This window comes from Thunnus thynnus, chromosome 15 (assembly GCF_963924715.1).
Source record: "Thunnus thynnus chromosome 15, fThuThy2.1, whole genome shotgun sequence".
In the NCBI taxonomy this organism is placed as follows: Eukaryota; Metazoa; Chordata; class Actinopteri; order Scombriformes; family Scombridae; genus Thunnus; species Thunnus thynnus.
Window position 1 is genome coordinate 11,369,557 of NC_089531.1, and position 21,537 is coordinate 11,391,093.

At 42.5% G+C, this 21,537-nt stretch overlaps 1 protein-coding gene across 1 annotated transcript in view; it reads left to right on the forward strand.

Moving 5' to 3' along the window:
- ext1b (exostosin glycosyltransferase 1b) overlaps positions 1–21,537 on the forward strand; it is a 117,591-nt gene that overhangs the window by 19,411 nt on the left and 76,643 nt on the right. The gene's annotated exons all lie outside the window — the stretch shown is intronic.

A 21,537-nucleotide genomic window follows, 5' to 3' on the forward strand; every position in this document is an offset into this window, starting at 1 on the left:
ACAGGCAAACAGCTGTTGTAGCCAGTGCGGTCAGCTCTAACCTCCAGACTTCATTTAACATCATATTTTCAGTCTCTGGGGTGTTTTTGACTTGAACCAGGCACCTCTACTCTGCCCATATTAATTAAGGATTTCTCTGAAGAGTACTGTTGATGTAAAGGATGTGATATATGAGCTATGTTTGCGAGGTGATGAAGAACTGCGGTGCTGTCTTCAGCGAGGATGGGGCTTCACAAACGGGGGCAAAAATCTATGTGGGTGATCAAGGAGGCTATAAGGAACACGAGCGCCAAGATCAAGTGCTGTTGGCTGTAATTGTTGGCGTAATAACCCATCTGCATCATCTTAAAATGTCACCCTTGCGTCATGGCCTCGAGAGGTGACATATGTCTGTCATTTAACATTTTCCAAAGGCGGTTTTGTTAAGACGAGAAGCTCAGCTGTGTAAGCTTATATTTTGTGTCTGCTTTTCCACAAGCAGCTCAAGAACTCCAGCGATTAGACTGATACTGGCTTAAAAAGCTCGGTTTGTATGTATGTATTTTTTTTGCACGTGCAGAGGTGGAAAAAGAGATCGAAAATGTCAAAGAGACAAGATGCCCGTCTCTATAGCGACGATCTTCAGAGTGGTTTGTGTGGTTGCTTTACCTATATCTTGAGTGCAACCACATTGAGGGAATTAGCAAATATCATTGAGTTTCAGTTTTGTTTATCTCACTCGCTATATCTCTGTCGCCCACTTTTTGTCCTTATCTCGCTTGTTTCCTGACTAGTCAGGAAGTCTGTCACATAACCGTCAGTTAAATATCAATAACGTTAACCATCATTACAGAATTAAGTTCTTGCAGTCTGAATGAACACTACATAGATTTTCAGACGAATCTGCCTCAGTTGTCGATAGATCTCAGGGCCAGGAACTTTTTGTGGTACAGGAACCAAATTTGGAACTAGGTACCTGTGGTCAAAACGATTCCTGAGCTCCTGCAGTCAACAAGTGCTGGTTGGGAATAGACGTTTCCCAGTTGAAAAGGGGGGTTGTGGATGTGATCTGCCTGAAATTACCAAGGAGATTGCTGTATGATCAGACAACCCAAGGAGTAGAAGACGAGAGTGTGAATCACCACAAGAATAGAACAACCCCATATAAGTCATCGCATCAGCAAAAATATGGTGAAAATGTTGACAACTATAGCAAAAGCGTAGCCCAACTGACGATCCTGATTATTTTTTTACTAGATGATAATGGAAATTTGAACAGAATGCATTAAACCCCATTATAACGCAACTTAGAAACATACAAAACATACAATAATATGCAAGCCAGCTGTAGTTGTACCAGAGAGAGTCAACAGTCTGATATCAGAGAATATAAAGAAACCTATAAGTGGAAAATACAGAGTTTTTCTTCAGGCACAAGATGTTCATGTGCAAATTAATTGCGTCGTCTAATTGCGGTGAGGATAAATGAGTCCTTGATAATTGAAAGCAAATGTTTTAGTTATGCCAAGCTGCCAGTCTTTTACTATTAATCATGATGGAAAACAAAGTCACACTATTTTTTTTTTTAACTGCCCTAATCTGCGGGCTGGAGCCACTTTTCAGGCTGTTATCCCCCCCATCAACACAAGCTTCCTGGGAGGGAGGCGGATGGCATGATTGAACCAAACAGTGCCAAGGAAAAATTAGTTCGGCGTCTCGAGGGGAAAGCCGAGGTGTGGACTTTGGCCTGATTGTTTAGCATTTCAAAGGATGTCCGCTGAGAAAGGAAATGAAGGGTGTGGAGGGATGGAGGGACCGGAGAGCAAGAGTGGAACAGGCTGGTAGAGACAGGGCACGCTACATCAAGAGCCTGACCCCTGTTCCCAAGTTAGAGCTTTCTCATATTGATTAGTTATGCCATGTCACCACCATTGTTCCCCCACATGTCCGGGAATCTCTCTCCTCCCATCTCTGGTACAGTGCTTCCTGCGAAAGCCTGCAGAGACGACAGACAAGTCTTAGCCCTTCACATCCCCTCTGTCTCTCATTGAGAAAAGCCTTTTAGCTCGCAGTTGCCAAGAAAGAAATGACTTAGAGGGTGGGGGGTGAAAGAAAGGAGTTGAAAAATGAGAAATGTGTGGTGCCATTTCACCCCCCCCCCCCCCCCCCACCCCCTCCCCTCCACCCCTGTTCTTCTCCCGCCCTCACTTACACACACAATCCTTTTTGCCTTAGTAACCACCCGGCTTTTCCCACTACCAACCCTTTTCGCTGCGCCGTCACTCACTGTGCCGGAAAATCCGACTTTCTCTTCAGTCAGGGATCAAAGCTCAAAGCTCAGCCCAGCCGACGTATGATAAGTCACATTCTTGGGCTTTTGGCTGATCCGCGGGGACCTGCCTCGCAACCCGGCAGCAGAAAAATGCTGCGGTCGCTGCTGTTGCATCCCTTCTGTCCGGGAGAAAACCCCGTCCCTGCGTATTCTCTTATTCCCCAGCCCCCATGTGAGGTATCTGTGTAAATCATGAGTCATGCACACACACCGGCACACCTTGGTGGTTTCAAGTGAATGCAGAGCCTGGTTTGTGTGTGTGTGTGTGTGTGTGTGTGAGTCTATTGAGGGATTACCTCCCATAGGATCACACTTGGGGAGGGTACGGATGAACTGAACTTACCTTGACCTTTTTGGCAAGAGAGGAAGGGGAACTTGGTGGCCTGTAGAAAGAGCAATATAGAAAAAAAAAAAAAAAAGGAAGCGGAATATCTCGGTCAGGAGTGATCTAATGGGAGAAATGATGAATACTGAGCGTTTGTTATGATCCATGAGGGAGGGGATGACTCCTCTTTTCTTGTTCCATAGCCTCTGTTCAGTCCAAAGTAGAGGACATTTATCAGAGGGAGGACAGCTGGAGTTGGGTTTCCAAGGTTAAAAACAAGAAACGGGAACAAAGAATGAGAGGGGAAAAAAAAAAAAAGAATTCATGTTGGAAGTGAGGAAGCCAACAAATTCTCACATCTGCTTTTTTTTTTTTTTTTTTTTTTCTCAAAATTACTGCCTCAATAACGAATCTCTATGAAGGGTTTTGCTGCTTCAAGAAGTGCTCTTTTAGAGGCTTTTGTGTTTTTGAATGATTGACCGGTGAACTTTCTTTTTTTTTTTTTCTCCTTAAATTGCCAAAAATTTTTATCCTGCAATTCTCTAAAAATGCACCTCTTGTGTGCTGCCCTTTTTTATTCCCTGATGACTCACCGTGTTTCCATCAAACTGTCAAGCGAGTTTCAAGCAAACTTTTAAATGTCACAAAAAAAAAAAAAAAAAAAGGCAAAAAAAAAAAATGAAAATCAGACGTGCTCCCATCGGCTTAGTTGAAAAGAATAAATTGTCTTCTTGAATACAGAACGCTCTTCCTCTACATCCCTCCTCTTGCTGTTTCTCGTTTTCTGCTGACAAAAAGTGTGAAAACTTTCCTGCCGTTTCCATTCAGGCTTTCAAACCGGCTGCATCACAAAGCGGGAATAATTGGATGGCTAAAAAGTTTTGGATGATTAGAGAGGGATGGGAGAAGTGGGAGAATGATTACTAAAAGAGAGAGAGAGAGAGAGAGAGAGAGAGCCTGGTTAAACCGCTCGGTATGAAACAGAAAAAAAATAAAGCTCACAGGGTTTCATTTTCAAACGCATATCTGCTTGTGTCTGCGGCCTTTATCCATTTAAAGCTCCATTTCAAAAATCAATTTGTTAAATGGTTATCAGGTTCAGTTATTGATCGGACTGCGAGCAGCTGTGGGCTCACTATAATGCAGTCAGTGGCTTCCTGACATCGAGTGTGGGAGATGAGGAATGGTTATGTTTTTTTTTTTTAGTTCTTTTTAATGCGGGCGTGTGTTTTGTGTGCACGTGTAGGCAGGCCATGCATGTTTATGCCGCCTTGGTGACAGACTATCCTTTTTGCTGAGTATCATTTTTTTTTTTTTTTTTTTTTTGAATAAAACGGTTTAAGTTTCCTAGATCCTTAAGCCGCAGGGAAATATCTCCTTTTCTCTCTCTCTCTCTCTCTCTCTCTCTCTCTCTCTCTTTCCGTTTTTAATCTTATTTTTCTCTTCCACGGCATGACATCCAGAAATAGACCTGGACAAAACAGTCTACTCGCTAACTGCATGACTCAGAAACAGAGAGGGAAGGGGAAGCAAGACGGAAAAGAGAGACGGGAGAGTAGGAAGGATGGAGGGAGAGATAGAGAGAGAGAGAGAGAGAGATAGAGATGGGGAGAGGCAGCATGAGAACATGAGGAAAAGGGCAAGCAAAAACCGAGCGAATCTGACCCATCACGATGCACTCAATATCCTCAACAACCGCCTGTTAAGCCCATCAGCCTCAGACCTTTACCGCACTAAAAAAGAAAAATCACAATATTCTCTACTCTCCATCAAGGTAGAGTTTATTATCCAATTACGGGCATATTGCTGGAAAGAGAGCAGCTAAACATCTTTACCATTCAATTGAGAAGCAGCTGAGCCAATATTTTCTCATTAAACTCTTCACCAGCAGCAGCAGCAGCAAGTCATCCCATGGTCGGGCTGTGTGTGGTCCTCTGCCAGGTTTTGTCATTAATATAGCGACACTGATTCACCCTTGGATATAGAGTTTGGTCTAACTCGTGAATGCGTCCTGCTCTCAGCTGGTTGTTAACATGTGTTTTACTGATCCACAATCTAGTTGTCCTTTGTATACAACCTTGGATTCATGTGGTGTCAGATTTATTGGTATGCTTCAAACAAAGTGCCTGTTGGATGTCCACCTCATGCAGGAAGTGTTGGCAGGGTTTGAACTTCTCTCTCAGGCTCTCTTTTTTACATTTAATTACCCCAAATATTTCTATATGTGTGTACAACCAAGTGCAACACCAGGAAAGACTGTCAGAAAATGTGCGTTATCCTCCTCCTTAAACCATATTTGAGTTTGGAACCGCTTTTGCCTTCCGCCGCGGTTGGATGACACGTCCGAACTAGTCTGGTTGAGCATACTTGCGCTTTACGTGCAAGTGGTGCAGTGAGCACCATTGGTTGTGGTTAGTTTCATTAGTCATATGGAGGGATATAAAAAGGAAAGCTGTACTGGTATTGCATTTCATTTGGCAGAGAAGGTAATTGGTGCACCGCTCCATGTTCACTGTCAAAAGTACCATAAAAGTCCACCGTAGTTTAACTCTGAATTGATGACTCTGTCAAATTGAACGGTATAATGGTTTAAGCTGGTTTCCTACTGAGAAGTGCGACATGAGCAACATTACGTGTCAAGTGTGAGAAATCTGGATTTTATATGCAGCACAAATTTGCTGAGTAGTGACGTTAGCGTGCCTGTCGACACGGAGGAAAGAGAGCGGGAAGTGAATCGTGGCCGTATGTGAACTACAGCTACAAACTGAAAACACAAAGACATTCAACTACTATAGAGCACTGGAGGTTTCAGTTCCTGTGATATTTGTACTCTTGTGAAATAACTGACTGATTGCTTGCTAAAGCCAGTTGAAAGCTGTGGCCAAGTGATTGTCTGTATTCCAAATTTCCAATCATAAACACATTTTGAAATACATTCATGATTGGGTAAACAATAAACTAATATTACTTTTACTTAAAAGATATTAATGAGCAAGTATAATGTGGCAGCGCATTCATAAAAGGCTGCAAGCTGTAGCACAACACACTTAAATATGGCAAACCTGCACACCTTGAACACAGCCTTAGGAAATGCTCAGGGTACTTAGCCACTAAATAAATCAACCAAGCATTATGTTTCCCACTTCCACTAAGCTACTTTTTAAACAGGAAAAAGATAAGTGACTTAAATTAGCAGAAAATTGACAAGGGAATTTCCACTAGTGACGGATTTAGGCCCATCGTGGACCCTTAATTTGTCCTGTCTCCTAACCCTCGTTCAAATGTGTGCTTGTGTGTGTGTGTACGTCATTGTGTGCCTGCATATGTTCATCACCCTGTGTGCGCATGTGCATACCAGCTTGAAGAACACGCGCATGATCGCTTGCTTGCTTGCCTGTGTGTATTTGTGTGTGTGTGTGTGTGTGTGAATGCCAGGGCATCGAGGCCATATGGTACGCGCAGCAGACAATCCATTCCAGCAGCTCCTCAGAAACAACATAAAGCGAAACAGGTCCGCGGATGCTTCACTGCTGGAGGAAAGGCAGAGAGGGAGAGAGAGAGAGAGAGAGAGAGAGAGAGGTGAGAAAATATACAGAGGTGAGGTGGTAATGATAGGTAGTTAGGAAGATAGTGGCGCCTTGTGGGGCCCCCGCTATTCGTTGACACACATGGTTGGGTGTTGATTAGTGCAGAAATCATGCTGCGGTCGGTGTGGTTTATGTTGCATACACACACACGTGGATATTATGTTTTCAAGTTCTGTATTATAATTGGGGAGAGCAGGGCACTTACACTGCTGCAGTTAGTGGTACAATTCCTGCTAATTTGGCATAACCAGACCTCGGGCTCTTTAAGCTCGCCGGGGGTTGGGAGAAAGGTTAGTGTTCTTCTCAAATAAATACAACCTTCTGATCCATCCTCCGACCCACTGAGACCCGTGTTTGTATTCAGAAGTGTGATAACAGTCGGCCGTGTTGCTGCTTTTAATATTTGTAGTTAAATTTCTTCACACCTCCGAGGACTTCAGAAGACTATGCAAGATTTATTTCCCACTAGTTCCACTGATACTGTGAATTCATTCCACCTCAGGTGCTTTAAGACAACTTTGATAGAAATTTCCAAGAAACAGCCGCTAAAACTTCATTTGGCCCACATAATGTTAAAAAAAAACAATGAAACTCTTTATATCTCCATCCTTAGTCACAAGTGCTAGATGAGGGGAAATGAAGCAAATCAGGAAAAAATTGGAGCAATTGGCACGTTGCAGTTGTTTGTTAGTAAGTCGCCTAGTTACACAACAAACAAAACAGGAAAACCTTCTCTGGGGGGGATTTGTAATGAGCCACTGACTTCCTCTATGGCCTTGTTAACTGATATCTGCCTGTATGAAATATGATATATGCATTTTAAACTCTGCCTGGCAGGAAAAAGTTCATTTAAAGTGAATGTGAATGAGGAAGGTAATCACCACAGTCCATGCTGACTCCTGATTCACTCATTCACTACATGCTAGAAACTCAAAATATTACTCTATAGCGAGCAGTAAATTGAGATCTCTGACACATAGTAATCATCATCATTTTGCACCATAACTGACAGGTGTAGAGTCGCACAACTGTAATTTTCTCACCTGTAAAATGCGGCTCTTTGCGCTACGGGAGTGTTGGCAGAAAGTATTGTACATGGCTTGAACATTTTTTTTTTTTTTTTGTTCCATTGTGGGGAATTTTTTGGACACTCAAATAAAATGGAGGGCAGAAAATATGGTAAACAGGGCTCCAGCATAGCCTCAACCAGCCCACTTTGACTTTTGTATATGTAGTAGGATTTAGGAGAGGAGATTGTTTGTGTGTGAGGATAACAGAGAAACCAGAGGAAGCTGCAGAGAAGCATTCACCTTTAATGTTATGAGAGACTGAATTTCAACTGCTGCTGCTGCTGCTGCTCTTAGCTATTCCTCCCAGACCAGAACAGCATGAGGCTCGATGCCTTATATGTTTGTCTGTGTGTGTGTGTAAGTGTGTGTGTGTGCTGTATGTTTCTCAGTGTGCGGTTGTATGTGTGTTGTGTGTGTGTGTGTGTGTGAAAGAGAAGGACCCAACCACACTTCTACAAAGCAGGGAGGGGGAAGCTCTTTGCCTTGCAACCCAATGCCAACCCCTACACACACACACACACACGCACGCACGCACACACGCATACAGAGACTAATCCTCCAGAGGAAAAGTGGCCAGCGAGGCGCAGTCGGGGGAAACATGCGGTCAGTATCCTGGAAGGACAAATCTTGCTCTCTGCTTTCTCCATCTCCTTCTCTGTTCTGTATGTCTCTAGCTCTCTCTCTCTCTCTCTCTCTCTCTCTTTCTCAGAAACAAGGTGAAGGCATATTCATGCTTCCCATGGAGGTCATTCGTCAGAAGAAAAAAACGCCACAGTTCACTCAATCCAGCTGCTCACTTACTTTTTTTTTTTTTTTTTGCCCTCCATATACGCGTGAGGAAGGAGTATGAAAGATAAACAACCTGGGCAATCACTTATTTGTCCAGTCAACGGGAATCAGCCACAGTACAAGAATAGAATCGGCCTCCTCTCTCCGCATGGCTGAATAGACCGTCTTCTTGCATAGACGTGAATGGAAGGTGTGAGACTGACAATCACTGCAAAACAATAGGTGATGTTTTTGCCAGGAGGAAGAAGACAAAAAGCTCAGTGCATGAGAGCAGCCCAAACAGAAATGAAAACAGGTGCTAGCTGCTCTTGTGGCTCTAGCAAAACTGCTTTAAATTACTTCAATCTGGAGTCTTTGCGATATATGTTCTCGGAGAGATTGAAAATGTCAGGTTTCAGATTGATTGTGTGGGTGAGAAAGTGAAGCAGAGGATGCAACGCATAAAAAGGAAAGCAATGTTTTCTGTTATCTTGTGAAGACCTTTTGTTTCATTTAAGTTTGAGTGATTTTTTTTTTTTTTTAATGATTTTACTTCACTCGAATGATGAAAGAATGGAAAAATTCCTCCACCGCTAAGCCATTGACCTGCTTTCAAAAACATTAGTGGCCATGCAAGATTCATTTTTTTTTCAACCTTGGCTCCAAAATAATATGTTTATATACTAATTAGCTTGGCCAAATACACAATTGCTGCCTGGAATATGTTCAGGGAGTGTCACGTCCTCGTACTGGGTGGAGGTCGGCGTGCAAGGATGAGTGTACAAAGCGCTCTAAACATCAGAGAGACCAGAGTTTGTTTCCAACATCCTGCAAATTATTAGGTTTAAACTAATAAAACAGCTCTTAAAGGTTAGGGAGGGATCGTGGTTTTGGTTGAAAATTTCAAAAGCCATTAGATTTCAATATTTAAGAGCACAATCTTTCCTTTGCTTTAGCTGTTATATATATATATAAAGCTTGTTATATTGCTAATAAAAAAAGGTAGTCCATGCGGCGTTACGTTTCCTACAAAATGTACAAAACATCTGCTAATACGAATTAAATGTATTTTTTTTAGGAGATAGAGATGCAGTCTGACACCTTGAACATAAATAAAGACAAGTAATCAAGATTCTGTCAATGGCTTCGTGACAGCAGCTGGCAATAATAATCCAACGTGCTACTTCTCTGCTGCAGCCACAGCAACTGATTTTTATTATGTGTTCATGTCACCTGTCTTCCAGCTACAAGGAGACCACTAAAAGAGATTTTTTTTTTTTTACACTTTTACTGTAAAATAGGCCACCACAGTTTAGGAATAACTTGACGCCTTATTAAAACCTTGTGTAACTCAGAAAAAGGTGCTAACGCTGCCACAGACGGGGACGAGATTCCCACTGGGGCCACCCGTGCTAAAAAAAAAAAAAAAGTATTGTACTGTCAAGCACTTCCAGATCTAGATTACTTTATTGTCCATTAAATTTACATAAAATGGAAATTCTTCTTTGGCACTTGCATATGAGACAATGCACACACAATACACAACCATGAAATGCGGATAAAAGCACCCTAAATGTGGTATATGGGACTTAAAACAGGAAGAGGTGTTGAAGAAAAGTGGATACAGCAGAGGGTTGGATATAAATTAGACAAAGAAAGAAAGAGGGAGAGATTTCCTCCGAAGCTAGTGTGTTGATTACATTTATTTTAGTATTCTAATATGTGATAATGATGTGTTTTTCCTTGTCTTCCTCTTTGTGTACACTCTCAGGAGTGTGTGTGTGTACAGCGGCAAAGCTTTGCATGTAAACCAGTCCCTGCGTCACATTTGTTCTCATGCCTGCTGACAGCCACCAGCTCTCTAACAGTCCAACAAGGGATTGACTCTGAAATACCCCTTTGATCTCCCCATGTTCCCCCTCTGAACTCTCTCCCTCTGTGTCTCCCTCCATCCTTTTCTTTCCTTGAATCCGTGGAGCCTTGCCCTTTCAACACATCGATATTTAAAGCCATGGTCCTTTGCTGGCTGTCGCTGTCTGTTTTTTTTTTTTTTTTATAAGTGTGCGTGACATGTACATGAGTTATTGTTTGTGCACATGTGTGCGCATGTGTACCTGACAGGTGCTGTTGGCAACTCTGAACGTGTTGCCATGCTCGGGTGTCTAACGCGGAGGCTGACAGCTCAGTGACACTAGAGGCACCTTTTGTGTGAGTGTGTCTGAATTTCACAAGATTTTTTTTATTAACTTAAACTCAGTTTGACACCTTCTTGTGTGTTTTTTTTTGCTTTTTTTTTCTCTTGTTCTGTGCTTCCATGACCACCAGTCTGCCTTCCAAGACAATCATAAAGTGGTCTTAAAGTGAAATGTTGCTTTTTTTATTTCACCTGCCAAGTCTCTGAAGCACCGTTTTTAAAGCCCTAGTCTCCAGTCAGAGTAGTGTACATTATCAGAATTGACACCATGCAGACTCAACCATGAATCTATCAACCTTATCACCAGACAGAGCATTGGCATTAAATGTTTTACAGCCAATACCAATGTTACAACTTTGGCAACTACAGTACGGTAAGGTTAGGGAAAAGTCCTTCTAGAGAGTTTCATGAAGTCAAACCCGGTACTATTTATGTTCAACATTTTTTTCTATATACAGAAGTATTTTACATTATTAGTCTGCTATTTCTGTGCTGGATTCATATTGCCTTCACAGGAACAAGCGTTTCACAGGAAATGATTCAGCATGTAATCAGGCTCTAGTGTTTTGTCATTTTATCTCTTTGATATCAGCCTCACTGTTGACTGATCACTGGACCGCAGCTGCATTAAGTTACCGCTAATGCAAACCCAACATTTCCTCCTGCTGCAGGTCAACTGGAGAAACAAAGGGCGGCTTTTTTTTTTTGTGAAACAGTCAGAGGAAACACGGCTATTAGTCACAGAGATTAGTGCTGATAGTGATTGTTCATCAAATATGTGTCTACAAAAACAAGACAGTGGTCATTTTTTATTTTTTTTTATTTATTTTTGACTGCTGATCAGTTTTAAATGTTGCAGGGAGTGATGGAACGAGACGATACAGCCTCAGTGAGCTGTTAGATGAAGAGTTGCAGGCGACAGACTGTGCACCTCCAACCCGGCAGTAAGATAACCAGCTCCTGTCACTTTGCACTGCTGTTGTGTAGAGAACTACTTGTGCTCTGTGCAGCATTGATTTAGATGGTGATTGCTCATGGAACGATGGAAAACGGCCAGTTATTAATTTCTTTACACAACACAAGTTTATTTGGCTGCGCTGTAAACACATACACCGGTTTCTCCTTCCTTTGTTGTATTTTAAAAACCACACTCGGTGTTGCCACGGTAACCATGAATGTCAGCAAATAAACCAGGACATCTTTATGGTATTGTTAGGGAAGGATTGTGGTCGTAGATAAAAAAGTAAACGTTAATTTCATAAACATAAAGGGCAACCAACCCCGCTTCCTGCACTGACACTTGCATTGGGTGTAAATCGGTGAGATGTGGAAGCAGGACACCGGTCTGATGGACCAGATTTGACATTTAAACACCTCATCTCGAATGAAACATTGGAACAACCCACAAAAACATTTAAGCTCTGATTATACTGGCAAATTAAATCAAGCGCACCTTAAGCAGTTCACCCCATTTCCGAGCACATCTTTTATTTCCTGCTTGCTCTTCGTCTGTGTGGCTGTGGTCTGACCTTGTTTGAAAGCCTGTGACTCACTGTGGGCCATTGTCAGTCTAATCCCAGCCAGCTTTATTTGTGGGAGCATGTGTATGGCCTCCGTCTAGGCTTAACGTGACTTAATGCTGCTGAGAGCCAAGCCACTTCTCTGCCTTTGATCCGCGGTGGGAGCCACTGCACGGTTAAGACACTCAAAAAGACCACACCGTCATCTTCGGGAAGTCGCACACTCCTCCCTCATAGTCGTCTCTCTTTCCGACAACGCTCGCATGCTTTAATTCACCGGTTAGCGAAAACCCTTGCGCTTTCTTTTTTGATTTTGGTTTATTTGTTTCCGCTTTCCTTTTTTCTTTTTTTTCTCTCTCTCTCTCCGCACAGTGACGTATCCGCACAAAAACTTTCACATGCTGCTAATGTCATGTCTCAATGTCTGAGTGCGCCCGACCGTCTCAGCTAATGCTATGTGGTCGGCCGGTTTTCATGACATAAGCAGACAGTGACAGAGAGATCTATAATTTTCTCCCTCTCACACTCTTTTTTGAGACTTCCTCTCTGTTTCCATTCCGTCGACAGAAACGGGAGCCAGGGGCAATGAGGGAATACCCTGTGTTTATCCCCTGCTTTCTCAAAGATGGTGCTGCTGTATATATATATACCAGCGTGCGTATATATGTGCACTTATGTGTATGTTTCTCTTGAGAGCTGAATCCACAGCTTTTTCTTCTTCTTCTTCTTCTTTTCCAATCAGCCAAACCACAGCCTTTTTCTCGATACAGGAGATATTCTTCATGACGGATCTGCGCGGCTGAAAGCTGCTGCTCAATTCCCCTTTCCACTCCAGACACATGCAACCATACATTCGCTCAGACTGTTGCCTATATTTACTGAGTCTAACATTACAGCCAGGGCCCTTTGCTCTGTGTGTCTCTGATGGAAAATGCCAGAACTAGAGTTAGCAAAGGAGGCACCGTCATCATCTCAAATTACCCCTCAACTCTCTCTCTCTCTCTCTCTATACTCGGCACCCTAACACGCTTTCTCTATTTTCATCTGCATTCCTCTTTAATTTCATCTCCCCATCTCTCATCTTGCCTTTCACTCCGTCTCTCTCCACTGCTGTCCCTCCTGCTTGTGTATATATATATATATATATACCAATCTTTTCACTGGTATTAATATCTAAATATATATTTGTCTTACCTCATTGCTTTCTCTGTTTTCCCTCCCCCTCTCTCATACTCCCACTCACATATACATGTTGTATCTCTCGCTGTTTACCACAAACTGTCTGTATCTGCTTTCCTCTGATTCTTGACACTTCATGTCACACATGTTCTATTTCTCCATTTCCTAGCACACCTTCCTCTTCTCTTTTCCCGCACTCACCCATATTCCTCTCTTTATTCGTCCCCCTTTGCATATATATCTCCTCAGACTTGGCCCGCCTCGCCATAAAGACCCTTTTCAGTCTGATTGCTTCGGCCGTGCTCCAGAGTTTGTTATTTTTTCCCCCCCTCTCTTGGTCATGCTGCCCAGCTTAACCCTCCACACCAATTAGTCATCCAGTGTTTTACCCCTCCACGTTTATTTTTAAAATGCTTCCAAGTTCCCTTTACATTGGCCTACTCTTGGCCGTTCCCCGCTCCATGCCAAGCGGCTGAGGTTAGCGCAGGCCAGATGATGTAATGATGCAGATTTTTTTTTTTTTTTTCCAGCGTTCCTACCTCACGAGTCAGTCACATGGATACGGGTTATGGATAGATGTGGAAGAAAATACACACATACACACAGAGGCCCGCCGACACGCTTCCAAGTTTCACATTAACGCGGGCTGATGGGGTAATGATGTTATGTATAGCTACCAGATGAAGGCTGTAAATGTCTTCTGGATGAGTAACACACATTAAGTCACATATACATACAGTATGAGGCTTGTTTTACGATGCTTTTAGCCACTGAGAGTTAGTCAGGGTGCCGGTCGTCTGAGTGCGTGTGTGTTTGTGTGTTTATGCCCTCACTGGAACAGGCAGCTCAGTGTGTGTTGACATGTGCAGTCAGCCTTCAGCTTTTGTGTGTTTACCCTCGACCACAGAGCGTGACTCTGTCCATACGCTGCCGTGCACGTGTTTGCGGCCAGAGTTGGATGCGGGAGGACAATAAGTTTGAGAGTTTGTGAGCTTGTGTATGTGTGTGTGTGTGTGTGTGTGTGTGTGTGTGTGTGTGTGTGTGTGTGTGTGTGTGTGTGTGTGTGTGTGTGTGTAGGTGACTGTTGGTGTTCTGGGAGAGGAGGTCATTAGATCAGAGGGAGAGCAGGTGGTCGCCGCCTACTTTAGCCTCGTTCCACCCCCTCCTCTGACTTTCTACATACAGCCTAGGCTGCCTCTGTCGCAGCAGGGGCAGGGGTCAAAGGTCGGGCCAGGAAACATTCCAGCATTCCTCTGCAGTCTAAATTGGAGCCAAGATGGCCTCTCCCTGGAGATCAATGAGCCGCAATGTTATTTAAATACAAGGTGACCACATGGGAGGAGGGGTTGGTCACAACAGCGGCAATGCAGACAGAAAAAAAAAAAAAAAAAAACCCTCAAGTCTTTTTCATCCCTCCCCAGATGAGCGTCCTCATCATGAAGTCTTTCTCTGCTCGGCTTTCAGTTTGACAAGTTGTTAAATGATTCACATCCTCACAAAATACTGAGATTTTAAAAGGTCCCCCTGTCCCAGAATATTTTAAATATCCTTCTGTCCCAACTGGGTTTTAAAGGGAGTTGATGAAATATTCACTGTGATCCACTTGTCTCCCTATACAGTCCCAATCAGGGACAACGACTAACCGCTAATTTCTTTCCCCGTGTATATTTTGTCATGACTAACAGCGGAGTTGACCTTTGACCCAGCTGCACTGTCTGATTTTCGGCTCTTTAACTGGGTTTGTTAAAAATGACTCGAGACCTTCATGCTATCAAAAATTGAGGATGACAGATTTTTATGTGAGAAACTGGATACAGTTAACATAAACACCATTGTGGTACCTCTAGTGGTTCAAGTGAAAAATCCATCAGGTCAAGAGTGAGCACTGAAGATATAAGGAAAGCAAGGAATAGAAGGAAGGAAAAGATGCAAAAGCATGCTGGGACAGTCAGCAAATGGGATTTCAGGGAGCTCATAAGCTTGTAATTCATACTGTAAGTGATAGCTCCAGCGCTGCTCTCAGTTACAAGGTATTATGTAGTAAGTGCGTGCCAACTTCCACGTTGCTCATTTGTGGTCCTTGTTGTGGTTTATTTGTGTAACACCTCCCGTGACTTTTGTTTTCATGTGCGGAACCTTCTATAGTTTTTGTTCTGTTTTCTGTTCTCTTATTTCTTTGACCACAGTGACCATCGCTGCTCATAGTAACTACCCAGTTCTCCTTTCAAATTGCAGCTGCTGCTGAAACTTTAATGCACATCACTTGATGTGCACCAGGGGATTTTTATTACAGGAAATATTTAATGGGCATGCAATTTAGAACAAGTAAAAGCTTTCACAAACTAGGTATGGGTTGATCTAACTATTATGATTAGAGCTGGGACTAATTATTTTCATTATCTATTAATCTGTCTTATTCTCTCGGTTTAGCTAATTGATCAGTTAGCTAAATTGTGAAAAATGTCGATCAGTTTCCCAAAGACCAAGGTGATGTTTTCAAATGTCAAAAGAGTTTGCTGTCATAGATAAATGGTCAATTAATCAACCAGCCAATCATTGTAACTGTGATTGTGATGCATCAGTTGGGAAAGAAAGAAAAACTAGAGTCTAGAAAAACTGACATTTTTTAAATAAATATGGATCATTCCTTTTAAATTGCGATATCATTCCTCATAGACCATCTCCTGATTGTGCCTGTGTCATGTAGCCTGTGTTGCTACTCCACAGGACGGGCTATTTGAGGTCCCATACCTAAAAAAAGGAGAACATTTGAAAGATTTAGCTCCTGTTTCAGCTTAATCTTGTTCTTGTGCACGTGGTTACATAAACTCTTGAGCACTGCGGGAGAAAGGGGGGGGGGAGTAAGCCCAGGACCAAGGTGTGTGTGTGTGTGTGTGTGTGTGTGTGTGTATTTGTATTTGTGTGAGTCCATAGTGCGCGTGTGTTTGTGCGTAGAAGGCAGAGCAGGAGAACTGAATGATTTATAAAGATTGATGGCTCGCTGCGCCTGGCTAAAGCAGCAGTGCGTCAGTGCCGGAGAATGTCACTCGGTCCAGGAAGACCAGAGCTCTACTGCGTTTTCGTATAATTCTCATTTTGCTGATACAAGATCAACAAACAAACGTTTAGCATGATGAAACGTATACATGAGTGTGATGTTCATTTTCCGAAATTCATATCAGCGCTTGTAGAGAAGTGCAGTAACATGAAAGTTATCTCAGTGTAGATTTCATTTTTCTTGCTGACTTCAAAACCAGAAATAGTGTTTCCTGTATCAGATTGTTTAACTGATAAGCTTTTACGAGAAAGTATCTCTTGACTGGAAGCTATTAGTCGTTGTTTTATTAGTCATCAGTAGGGCTGTATGGGACCTCAATATGTAGGCCTATGCGATACCATCCAACATGCCTCTGTACCTCAGGGTATTTAAAATGCTCTGTTTCCTTATTTCTCATCAGATATTTACTGATTTATATGACAATTTAGCTAATTTTAGACTGCTGATGAAGATCATTTGACATGATTGAAAGCTCCAGAAGAGCTACTGAATAGATCTTAATGCAAACAGTTTTGTCAGCTGCAGTTTTTAAGGTCCAGAATGAACTCGGAGCCTCAAATGTTTAACTTAATTTTAACAGTTTGGCTCAATCAACATAAAATTAATCTGCAACTGTTTTGATAATTCATAGTTTAGGTCATGTCTCAAGTAAAAAAGCTTCTCAAATGTAAAGATTTGGTTGCTTTTTTGTTTTTTTTATGCGAGTAAACTGAATATCTCTTGGTTTTGGACTGTTGGTTGGACTAAACAAGACATCTGAAGATGTCACCATGAGCTTTAAAATAATTGGTCAATTAATCAATAATGAAAAGAATTGTTAATGGCAGTCCTGGATTCTGGTATTGATTCTTAGTCACTGAACTCTGATACTGAAGCATTTCAAACCAGCCTCACACACAAACTGAGATCCTCTCTGAAACATTCGATAAGTACGGAGGGAGAAGTTAAACCCAACCAACCAAGACAGACCATATGTTTATCCTGCAGTCCTGCCCTGTGCATTCACTCGTTCAACAATTTTTTCTTTTGGATGAGTTGAACTGTGAATTAAGACAACATGACACAGCAGTCACCAACAATTAATCCTAAAATTTCACAAGTTTTTCCATTTTTAACAGAGAAGTGTACTGTACAATCAAAAAAAACCAAACATCAACAGCTTGTTTAGTTCATATGATTGCGCCTCCAAAGAGAATCCTTTTTTGTTGTAGTTGTGATCATTAATATTAATCATCACAATTACTCATCATAATTGAAAAGAGCTGCACTGTTGCATCAGATATGAGGAGGATGATTATTTTTGACCTACAGCTGGAAACTTGATATTTCACTCGTAGTGATACATTAATATTCTACAGTTTGTAAAAGTGTAAACTTGTCATGATTAGACACAATTAATTTCGCAGCCTTAGGCAAGCGCTGAGACTGATGCTGTTGGATGAGAGGGTAAAAAAAAAAAAAAAAAAAAATGGATGAGAAGTGGCGAGTTTCTAGCCAGACAGTGGGAAGAAAAGCTAGTGATGTATGCCTTGGTTCCTGTCCATTTGATTTTGTTGCTGCTGGCAGGCGTTTGCTTGTGTGTCTTTTTTTTTATTATTTTTTTTTTTTTTTTTGCGGGTCTGTGTATCTTTTGGCAACGTGAAGTTTCGCCTAATTCTGAATCCGATGGCGCTCATGTGGTCTGCGAGGTCGAGAGAGCCGATGGCTCGGCGAGGCGTTTCACGTCAGAGGGAGTTAATGTACAGGCGTACGAGAGGAATGAATTAAGTTCGACGGACAGCATCTTGCAAAACCAGGCGTGTAGAACGTCTAATTTCATCGTGGGAGGGAAGAGAGAGGGGAGGGATGTTAAAGGAGAGAGAAGTAGGGAGTCAAGAGTGAAGGTCATCACGCGGGCAGACGCTCCCAAACAATTGAGCCTTTTTCTGAATCTCACGTCCTCCAATCTCTCCAGCTCGGTCTTTCTCTCAACACACATGCGGCACAACACATACACGAGCGCTGGCACCTTGGGGAAATGAAGATGGATGATGACCACCTTGTTAAGCAAGGCTGCGAGAAGCTTAGGGAGATAATATGGGCGCACACATCCAACAACGACAACATTTACAGCCAGTTACTTAGTTTATACACGTCGTGTGAGGCGCAGACCCATTTCACAAACCTCTCCTTTTCTCACTTATCATGTAAAATAGATGCGTTTAGTTGCGTATCGCTGTTTTCGTGGTTGCATTAAACCATCTGACTCATTACAGCCGCAAGTTTTAAGTGCTGTGGCGTCCTGTAGGGAAAGACAACACTGATATAAAGCTTATTAGACAGCAGCAGAGTGGCTGCCAGAGTACAGTGCTGTAAACAGGAAGAGCTCATGTGCTCTTCTGGTTAACGTTGGGCTTTTCCATAAGCCCCCGTAAGTGCACACACACATGCTAACACACAGAGAAAGCATGCACATAAGGATTAGAGCCTGTCAGGTATTAGATTGTTTGAGGCTGATATCAATATTTCAGTTAAAAAATCAAATAATGACACATTGGCTGATATAAAGGTGTAACATTTTTGATAAAGATCCTCTCAATATAAGTTCATTTTTAGCTGTAAACATCACTGGAAATAAGATTAGTGCCATTAACAACGATAAACAACAAAGCACCAATCCGAGAGGTGATACTGAGCTTATTAGGCGGACCAGGCATTTCTTGAATAGATTTCCGTTACCGGTTACATTCATTAAGTCACTGCTGACTTTTTAGCTCCACAACAATCTCTTACCTCATGTCACCTTGCATCAAAATGATCCCAATAAAGTCTGATGTACTGATTTTAAATTATGGCACCGGTATGGGATCAGGGATACCCTGAGTTGGAGAAAACGTTGGTGGAACGGTGCGCCCCCCCAAAGGAAATTTCAAATATCTAAATTATAATAAGCTACACCGTACATTAATTAAACACAAAAATTAAGTAGAGTTCGGTGTGGGCAAATCCATCAATGCGATCATAAAAGCTAATATCAGCCAATAATATCGGCTCGGCCAGTGTATCGGTTGGGGCTCTAATTAGCACGCCCAAAACACAAACTTGCATCATATGCTGCACGTACACTCACAAATACACACACGCACACACACACACACAAGGGAGGCAAGGCAGTTATTAATCACGTCAGGGGCTTGTTGTACTGACGGAGCTCCGCAGAGAGAAATGCTTCATTAATATCAGCCATCAAGCCCCTTAGGCAGCAGGATTACACACAAACATACACACATGCATATACACACTCAAGCAACCTACACTGTACAGACAATACAGCACATACAGTATGTGTAGGCTCAAAGACGTTATACATTGGAAAGGGAACACACACACACACACACATGCAGCACACCGCTGCATCTTTACCTCATATGCACATCGATCTTGACCTGGCAAGCATACTCCCACTCGTTCATGCATAAAAAATGTCTGCATCGATAATCATCACACACACACACACACACACACGCAGAGAGGTGTGAGGTGCTGAGTGACTTATTTATTTATTCACCCGCTGCCTCTATCCAGGTCAGGTCATCTCCAACAGCTTAACGCACACACAGCTCTCCTCTGAAAACGTCAGCCAACCTCTCCCTCTCTGGGTGTCTGACAGTTAAACAGCAAACACACACACACACACACACACACACACACATACACACAATCAGGTGTGCGGCAGGGTTACTCTTGGATGCTTTGATTTCCTCTGATTCTTGTCTCATTGGGGTGGAAGTGCTCGTCTCTCCCATGACGTCGACTGTTGATGTTTTTATATCTTCTCTCCCCATTGAACTCGCTACCCCCGCAGGATGCCAGCAGCACTCACACACACACACACAGACACACACATATACACACACATATACAGACATAAAAGGAAGCAAAAAGGAAGTGTCTGATTGGATAAACCCACAGGAAGTGCCCAGCTTAGTTTCCTGTTTGCATGGACTATTGTTCTCTGAAGTGGTGGAGAGACACAGTGACGACACACACACTCACACACACACACACACACACACACACACACCAGACCTGGCGAGATAAAGATCAGTCTCTCTCTGCCAAGCTCCTTCTCGCAAGTAAATACATGTAAAGTACACAATAATTGTCAGACTTTGATACTGCGTTCAAAAGACCTTGGCCCAATTTGCAATTTTAAGCAGACTTAGATGCCGGCTCTGTTTCCTTCCAGCCAGTGGCAGCGTTCTTTTCTAATGGTAATTGGCCATCTGAGCGTTTCTTTGTTGCGTGGACAGAATTTCTCGTAGAAAAAAAAAGTTTCTGTGCAGTTCGTCAGGGTCTTCTCAGGGCGATCCTTGAAGCGCACATACAGTCCATACCTTAAGTAATTTAGACAGTTTCACATTCTTAATTCCCCAGGCTCTTTGCTTCGGCACATTCAATTTGAAATTAAATTAATGGATACTAAATGAAAAGTGCCAAGTCTCAGCTTTAATTTGAGTAGGTTTACATCAATATAGAAAGAACCGTGTGGGAGATATAACCCTTTTTAACACACATTGCCCAAATTCATTGGACAGCTACCCGTCAAATCAAAAGAAATCATCATGTTTAATATTTTGTGGAAAATCCTTTGCAAAGCATGTCAATGACATCAGCAGATGCTTTGTATCTTCCCCCTGGTGACGCCTGGTGATGTTTTCCTGTGCGTAGCTGCTTTTTTTAGAATGTACCCAACTGTTGATTTTGGCTCAAGTTACAGCCGAGAGTTGGCACTTTGATATAGTATCCATTACTTTAATTCAAAATGAATGTGCTGAAGGACAGAGCCTTAAAGAAGAGAAAATGTTAAACTGTCCGAATACTTAACTGTCTGGACTGTAGCTGCAGGCACACAAGTAAGGGATAATGTACAGCGAGAGGGTCATTATTGTGAAATCAACCCCGTCAGGGTGATGCAGGACCCTGACGCGAAGCTGGCAGACGTGTGCGACCTCTCCATCAAAGAAAAGTGGTATAATATTGAACTCTGCCATAATGTTTTTTAGCTGAACATGCAGGCTTCCAGATCGACATGTCTATTTATTAATCATGATATCAGTCTTGTCTTACACCTCTAGAGCAGGAAGAAGCTGACTTGTGGTGTGTTATAACTTCCCCACAAGTGCTACAGTATCTCACAGTGGAGGAAGCTGCGGTTTTTAAAGACCACGTGACACACCTTCAATGATCTATAGCTCTGCAGCTGCTCCTGTGCAGAAGAAAGGCAGTTTAAAGGGCAGAGGTCAAGTGACTGGAAGCTGGATGTGTGGTACAACATCTCTGGAACCAATTAAGCGCTGTGGTACTAGAAGAAAAGCAGCTTTAACTTCACCCTAGCCTAACCGTTTAGACGTAATGGGAGGTAAATCTGCCCCCAAAATCTTTAGGGCTAACAGGGAGGTGAAGTGGAAGACTAGTTAATTGGCGGCCTCGTTATCCACGCCGGCGCAGATCTCCGCAGATGTCACAGTGCAAGTCTTTTGTAC